This window comes from Bombina bombina, chromosome 2, assembly GCF_027579735.1.
Source record: "Bombina bombina isolate aBomBom1 chromosome 2, aBomBom1.pri, whole genome shotgun sequence".
NCBI classification, from domain to species: Eukaryota; Metazoa; Chordata; class Amphibia; order Anura; family Bombinatoridae; genus Bombina; species Bombina bombina.
Genome location: NC_069500.1, coordinates 219,707,652 through 219,715,968, shown reverse-complemented (window position 1 = coordinate 219,715,968; position 8,317 = coordinate 219,707,652). Strand labels below are relative to the sequence as shown.

General features: G+C 35.3%; 1 long non-coding RNA gene across 1 annotated transcript; it reads right to left on the bottom strand.

Moving 5' to 3' along the window:
* Window positions 1-3,725: 3,725 nt before the first annotated feature.
* Window positions 3,726-4,946, bottom strand: LOC128647729 (uncharacterized). The gene is made up of 3 exons (XR_008400392.1): window positions 4,893-4,946; window positions 4,342-4,395; window positions 3,726-3,911 (listed from the first exon to the last, which is right to left on the bottom strand). It is a non-coding gene; the product is annotated as an uncharacterized LOC128647729 (long non-coding RNA).
* Between the last annotated feature and the right edge of the window lie 3,371 nt (window positions 4,947-8,317).

Below are 8,317 nucleotides of genomic sequence, written 5' to 3'. Positions count from 1 at the left end.
ATTCAAACACAATAGCGCATATTTATTAATTAGATATGTTCAACATTAAACACAACATTAATTTTTAAGAAAAAGGAACATTGTTGACAAACATATTAAACATGGACTGTAGAGATTTGCACTTGCCTAGAAATATCCTATGCATGAAAACATTTTGCTTTCGTTCGTTGATTCAACCAGACATCCAGCAAAAGAGAATGTGTTGGTCTTTATCAGCTACGGGTCAACAATGTAACATGATGCAAATAATACATATTCGCAAGCTTTTTAAAATTGCATGCAGTCACAAACGTTTTTAACGTGCACAAATATTGCGGGACTACGCAATCCAATCACACGTTTTTTTAACTTTACATGTGCCGTCTTAACATGGCGCTTCCTTGATCACGTAAGAACGCCATCCAATGAAAGGCACATTATTGATCACGTAAGAACGCCCAAAAAAAAAAGGCGCATCCTTGATCGCGTCAAAACGCAATCCAATAAAAGGCATATTCCTGATCACGTAAGAACGTCAGTCAATACAAGGAATCATTGGACAGCCTGGCAGGTGACGTCTTAAGCAAAATGGCGCATCCGAGATCGCTGAAAAACCGCAGACAATACAAGGACTCAGTGACATCTTGGCATATCATTAAGAAACGTATTTATATTTTATGAACTAGTATGTGTGTAGATTGCTATCTAGGAATGTCACCAAATCATGAATCATCTTTTCGGACTTGACTGTCCCTTGAACTATAGCTATGGTGTATATCTTTAACATTTAAAAGATACACATGAGAAATACATATGCCATTGATGTTTTAAGATATGTTTGGATTGTTGTTGAATAACAATAGTTATACATGTATTGATTAAACGTGTCATTTATTCAAGTTTAATTATGGTCAGCCTACCTATAGCCATATATGGGAGGAGATGTATTTTGTTAACATATTAGTTAACTAATATTCATCATCTACATTATTTGTATTACACACAGAGATTGATTTGGTTACACTTTGACAATAATATAGATTTGAAAATGAAATACAGGTGCTGTCAACATTACAATAAGATTGTTTATTAATAAAATTATATGTCCTTGTTCTTGTAAAAAGGACAAAAACGCTTTACAAATGGAAATACATTCATTTACAATAGTGATCAACATCACTTAAAGGGACATTATTTTGTTTTTAAAAAGAGCATACACATAGTCAATACTATTTAAATAAAATGAACACTTTACAGGGATTATATCATTGTATCAATACTCAGATCATTTTGTAAAGGTGCATCAATTCATGCAGAGTTTATAAATACACACATGGATATGAACATTTAAATATACATATATACACAAATACAAAAATATATATACATATATAAAGAAATTACTCTGCTAATCATAATCAGGCAATGATAGAGCTAAGAGAAAATAATATAAACACAAATAATAAGATTACATTGGAGATGTTAATCTTAAAGTCATTTACTATTGTCTTACATATATGATTTCATTATAACAAATAGATTTGTTAGGTCCCTTTAAGGATAAACAACATAAACTAGAGCTTGCAAAAAATAACAGGAAGAATGAGGACAAAGATTTGTGAAATAAAATTTATTTTATTAGTATGTAAGAAAACATACACAACGTTTATAAATAATCTTTTAAAAATAAGGAATATATGAGCCATATGACAAGGTAACACAGTGCATCACAGTCCATGAAGAGAGTTGCCAAGGGCCAGCATAGCCCCATTGGAGACACATGGCAAGGTAACACAGTGCATCACAGTCCATGAAGAGAGTTGCCAAGGGCCAGCATAGCCTCATTGGAGACACATGACAAGGTAACACAGTGCATCACAGTCCATGAAGAGAGTTGCCAAGGGCCAGCATAGCCTCATTGGAGACACATGACAAGGTAACACAGTGCATCACAGTCCATGAAGAGAGTTGCCAAGGGCCAGCATAGCCCCATTGGAGACACATGACAAGGTAACACAGTGCATCACAGTCCATGAAGAGAGTTGCCAAGGGCCAGCATAGCCCCATTGGAGACACATGACAAGGTAACACAGTGCATCACAGTCCATGAAGAGAGTTGCCAAGGGCCAGCATAGCCTCATTGGAGACACATGACAAGGTAACACAGTGCATCACAGTCCATGAAGAGAGTTGCCAAGGGCCAGCATAGCCCCATTGGAGACACATGGCAAGGTAACACAGTGCATCACAGTCCATGAAGAGAGTTGCCAAGGGCCAGCATAGCCTCATTGGAGACACATGACAAGGTAAAAGAGTGCAACAGGCACAACAAAAAACTGATAAAAAGGCCAAAGGGCAACAATATAAATACAAATTCAACATGTGGACGGAGGATTATTATCTGCCACCATGGAGCATATCCAGATCCTCCACTTACTGGTCATCCTCTTCATTGTCCTGTGCATGTCCAGCTCCAGATTCAGGCCTTGAACGTAATTGCATAATTTCACGCAGAGTCAAGTCCTGAACCCGGAGCTGGGCCTGCATGGTGTCGTTCATCCCTCTCAGGACAGCTGCGTTCCTCAACACGGCCTGCTCTACTCTTGCTATCCCTTCTAGCATGAGCCATGCTGAGTCACAGCCTAAAATAAAATAAAAATTAATATTAAGGATAATTACACAACAGAATAAAAGATTTTAATACATACATTGTCATCATAAAGACAAATAATTATTTACATCAATTATTTTTCATATATTCTTTACACATGAATTAGGTTATTCAGACAGACAGAAATCATTAAAGGCTCATGTTACTCAAACATGTTGAACCCTTTAATTGGTTTTAGATGATCCACTTATACAGCTTGAGTGTATCAAATCTTGTTAAAGGATTTACATTGTACTTACATCAGCAATTTAAAAATTCAATTTAGACTGTGGTAGGCACACCTATCCTTAAACATTTTGGCATTGAGGACAAGCTGTGTAAACATAGCAACCAGAAGAAATTACATTCCCACTGGGTTAGACAAGAGATAATGTATCCACATTTGGACATAAAATTTTGGATCCAAGTAGTGGTGTTTGGTATATGTAGTGATATCCAATTAAAGGGACACTGAACCTAAATATTTAATGGACTGATTCAGATAGAGCATGACATGACAAATCTTTAGAAATTACACATATTCATTATATGTTTTAATTGTCAAGCTATATTTTGAATGCAAGAATGTTGGTTTTTATGGAAGCCAATATTTGTTGATGAACCTTGTTTGTGCATGCTGGTTGATGGATACATTCATCCAACAATAAAGAAATGATGGCCACATTTATTTTCTTGTTTAAACTAATTATAGGAATAAGTTGTTTTCAATAAATATATCAAGAGAATGACGAATAATTCATAAGAGTATTCTATGATACATTGGCTTAACATTGCATGCTGGATTTGAATCACAATTTAACCAATTGAACTTCACTGTACCTTTAAGTATCTTATAAAGTGTATTTAGAATGATACTTACAGCTGTGCCTGGGAAGGACAATCTGACACCCAGGACAATGAAGGTTTAAACAGGGGGAAGGGATGGGATTGGCTCGGGGAGGGATGGGAATGGCTTGGGGAGTGGTGAGCTGCTGCTCCAGGGTAGGCCGTACAGCTGGGGAGTGGGGAGTTTGGGTCTGGGCAGCTGTACGGGCCAGAATACGGGGAGAGCGGCGAAGGGGGGTGTATGGGCGTTTTTTGGGAGGGACAGGATATGAAATATGGGAAGGGCTGGCAGTGGTCGGGGCATGGTCATGGGTTTGGTGATGGGAAGGGCTCTGGGTGTGTGCAGAGGTGTGGCCATGGTCAGGGGTGTGTGCACGGGGAGGGGTCTGTGACTGGGCAGGGGCGGAATCCAGATGACCAGAAGTGGTGGATCCATCTGAAAATGTAAAATAAATATATTAACATCTCATACATCCTGACATCAAATCAACGCATTTAAAATTGATTATGTTTTCAATATACCTCGAAGTGTGTTTGAATCTGTAAACTATTCTGAAATGAGGATATGGTATCTATATAGGCACTCAGATGAATCTCAATGACTGTCTGTACAATGTGAAACTTATTATTGTGTTTTGGCATGGAATATGCATGTGACATAATGATGGCATGAATTATATATTCTTAATAAAATATATACAAGCAGATTTTCATGCTGCCTGATATAGAAAGGGGGCAGTAGTGTATTTGAACAGACAAATAATATTCCTTTTTAAAGGGAAAAAGCTGTAGACTTTGAATGTCTTCAATAAAATGATTTCAAAAAAAGAAACATGTTGGAAACATGATAGATATATTTCACATACCATCAGACTCCAAGGCAGCCTCTTCCTCCTCCATCCCACATGTGACATCAATCTCTGTAAAACATAACATGTTGTGTACACCTTAAGATCAGATATTATAACATATGTTACTGTTGCTCAAATACGCACATCAATGTTGCATTAAAGATATACACACACAAAGTTATGATTTACATCATTTTGATGGAGCATACAAATGACAATAGATTTGTTATTGTCAATAAATCAGAATCTTAATGTATTGTTTGTCTTAATGTTAAATTCATAAAAGCATAGTACATAGAACATTTAAGATTTCTCATGTGTGTATCACTTGATGACTGTTGTTAAAAAAATTAAAAAATGAAAAAAACATATGTTAGACATCTTATGAATAACAAATGTGTAGAATAATAAAGTAGAAATTATTAATCGCTCAATATAAAAAATAAATATATAATCAGAAGATAAATTCTATGATTTTTTATAATGTTATGCTTCATCGGAATCATGATCATAATATTGATTAGCAATACACCTTCAATTACATATAAATGAGTCAATGGACTTACCAGGAGCCCGCAAAGGCGGCTCTATGTCACTGCTGGATTCCTGTGGGCTCCCCACACCAACTCTCTCTATGAATGATATAGATATATATTATTAAACACATTTTGGATATCACTAAATCACATCTGTCTAGAATTTTAACATTAATCAACTTTAAAATGTGAATAATAGAGCAGTCATTACACCAGAAAATGCTTGATTGAATCAAGGGGATTCTGTAAACATATCTGTATTCAACATATGTTTAATGTCAGACTACATTAGACATCAAATTCATCTCAGATGCTGCTATTGCATATCTAAATATACCCAATGATCAATGTTCTTAACCCTTTAAGGACACAGCTTTCACTTAGCTCAATTGTTTTATGACGGAATAATTCCGTCATATGTCCTTAAGAAGTTACAAGAATACACACAAACCACATATTGAGGAGCATCTGTTGACAAATCTAAACAAACATGTGTCACATCGAGCCATTTTTTCAATGTACAGTAATCTTGTTTAGGACACAACACATATTTATCACAATACATAACAAACTTTATTATTACTAATATGTAATCATGGTGCTGTTAGAGTATGCAGATATATATAAAGTAACTCCAACAGATAATTAGATTTATATATCAATAGTTTTTAATAAAAATAATGTAATGATGAATGAATCTATTTTGTCTTAAAGGGACACTGACATGATTAATTTAAATAATTGATTTCTATGTTCAAACTGTAAAAAATGATTTAACATTGACTCCTATTATAATTCGAATGTTGTTCGATATTAATCTTAAAGGCAGATAAGGAATATTGGATTCAATAAATATTGTTTGTTGAAGGTATCCACCAATCATCAATATAAACCCAGGTTGGTCAACAAATATTTAGATGCACATAAACGTACTTTCTTTATTTTAAACTACATTTAGCAATAGAATATGTCACATATGATGATAGTATTATATTTTATGTTTATTAATATTGCATACTGTATGTGAAAGACAATATTAATAATTGTAGTTCAGTATCCCTTTAATCTAAAATTAAATAGATTCCACAATGTTGTTGTTTGTTAATGAATTATCTACTCCATATGTTGATGTAATGAATGGTATTGAGCATGCAATTAAAATCAAATATGTTATTTAAGTATATCCGAATAATTATATAATTTTCATCTATTAAATAGACATTACATATAAATATAGAACAATGTGTATTTAGTATGTAATGTTCATTCCATGTTTCTAAGACAAATGTCAATTAAAATGAGACATACCATACTGTGACAAGCCCTGGCTTGAGGATCCAGCAGCCACATCCATATCTGTAATATATTAAATGAGGATTGCATATCATTAATACTAATCATGCCATGTTTAAAATATTTACATTAATAACAAATCAATAGAAAAATATTAATCCTTTGGTAGTCCCATGAGTTAATAGTTTCCGCAATTTAATGAATGATAAATATATCCTGGACTCTTATTTTCAATCAGTTGTGTTGTTTACTGTATCTTTAAGAATATATGCTTGTTATTACATAATCATCAATTGATGGCCATATGTTATAATTTATTAGTATTATTCGTTTTTTATTAGATATAATATTTAAAATAAGAATACTGTATTCTTCACTAATCTAAGATTTTCCATTTAATTTTTAACAACATGTATAAAGCAATGCCACTTTCCGCAAACCCATGTTAACGTGGATGAGAAATGCCATTTTCGCGATCATTGCGCAATGATTCCAAGCGGAATTACGCATCCGTCATTTGACCAACATGTATAAAGCAATGCCACTTTCCGCAAACCCATGTTAACGTGGATGAGAAATGCCATTTTCGCGATCATTGCGCAATGATTCCAAGCGGAATTACGCATCCGTCATTTGACCAACATGTATAAAGCAATGCCACTTTCCGCAAACCCATGTTAACGTGGATGCGAAATTACATTTCCGCTCTGTGACGCATATTCTGTAGAGCGCAAGAAACATCATTCCAATTTCATGTATCACTAATGTAAAATCAGATATCTAAACATCATATGTAGTGTATGTTGTGAGATCTGTATAGGTTTAGTATCTGACTAAATACAATTTTTGGATTTTTAACATTATAAATATTATATGAAGTTGGATAATTACCTGGTTCAGATTCTCTATCGGGTCCTCCCAGGCCACCGGACGGAGAAGCATCTGCCCTGTCCCCCGCGTCAGGACTTTCAGATCCCGCAGCTGGGAGGGAAGAAGAGGAGGCCGAGGATGGCGAGGATCTAAATCTTTTGGGGACCCGGAGATTGAGGAGCTCGCATAAAGTCACCTCATAAGGGAGTAGGTACAGTTTCCGCGGGGCCTTTCTTTGGCCCCCTCTTTTACGGGCTTGTACCCAGTCCCTTATGAGGTTGACTTTTTTCGATAAACGCAACCTCATATCTCCGAATCTCCTCATGATCTGATCCTGGGTCCTCTGGACGTCACACACCAATCTAACCGCATTGGTGATAGACTCCCAGAGGGCCTTCTTAACAGGCGCATCTGTCGAGCTCCTCTTGTTCCCAAACAGCTGGGGATAAAAGTCCTTGACGGCGTGGACCAGTGCAGCGCTCTCCTCCTTGGTGAACCTGGGAACTGACATGCCTGCTGGGTTGTATAATAATAATATATATTGCCTGCAGGCATTAGAGAACTGACAAAGATGGCAACGTGTAATGGACTTTTATATGGTGAAGTAAACATGAGATGCACCATGGGACAATTTATCTGTACATCTGATTGGATAAAAGTTTGAAATATTGTTATAATGTCTGTGAGACCATCCTGACTCAAGTTGTGTTTGTGTGATGAACTCTGATTGGCCGTTCCTTAATGTTTCATATCTTAGTAACTTCCTTACACATACCGCTTGGTGGTGCTGTAACTTCATTTTTCATGTAGACTTATTTGTAACTCATGGGCCTGTCATGCGGATATGTGTGACGCAGATTTAATATCCGTGATCCGTGAAATATTAATGATTAAATACTCTTTAAAATCTAATCCTGTCACATTATTAATGTTGTAGAAATTTCTCGGTTTAATAACGGTCTGTTTCTTTAATACAAATACACATTTAATATTGTATGTCTTTATTGTTCTTTAAATAAATTTATTGTGAAGTATTGACATTGCTCTATTAAATGTATTTATAATGCACATTGATTGTGTGCTATTGCGTGACATTACACTAATGTTTAAATATGCTAATCTGGTGTTTGAAGATGCGTTTCCCACGCAATATTTATTAATGTTAAAATTCCGGGAAGAATGTCAGTAACTTTGATAATCTGTTTATAAATGTTAAACTACAGCTTTGTTATTCGCAAATAAACCTCGAGCTTGTATTTCTCTGAAGTGCTCATATATGTTATTGTGCAATG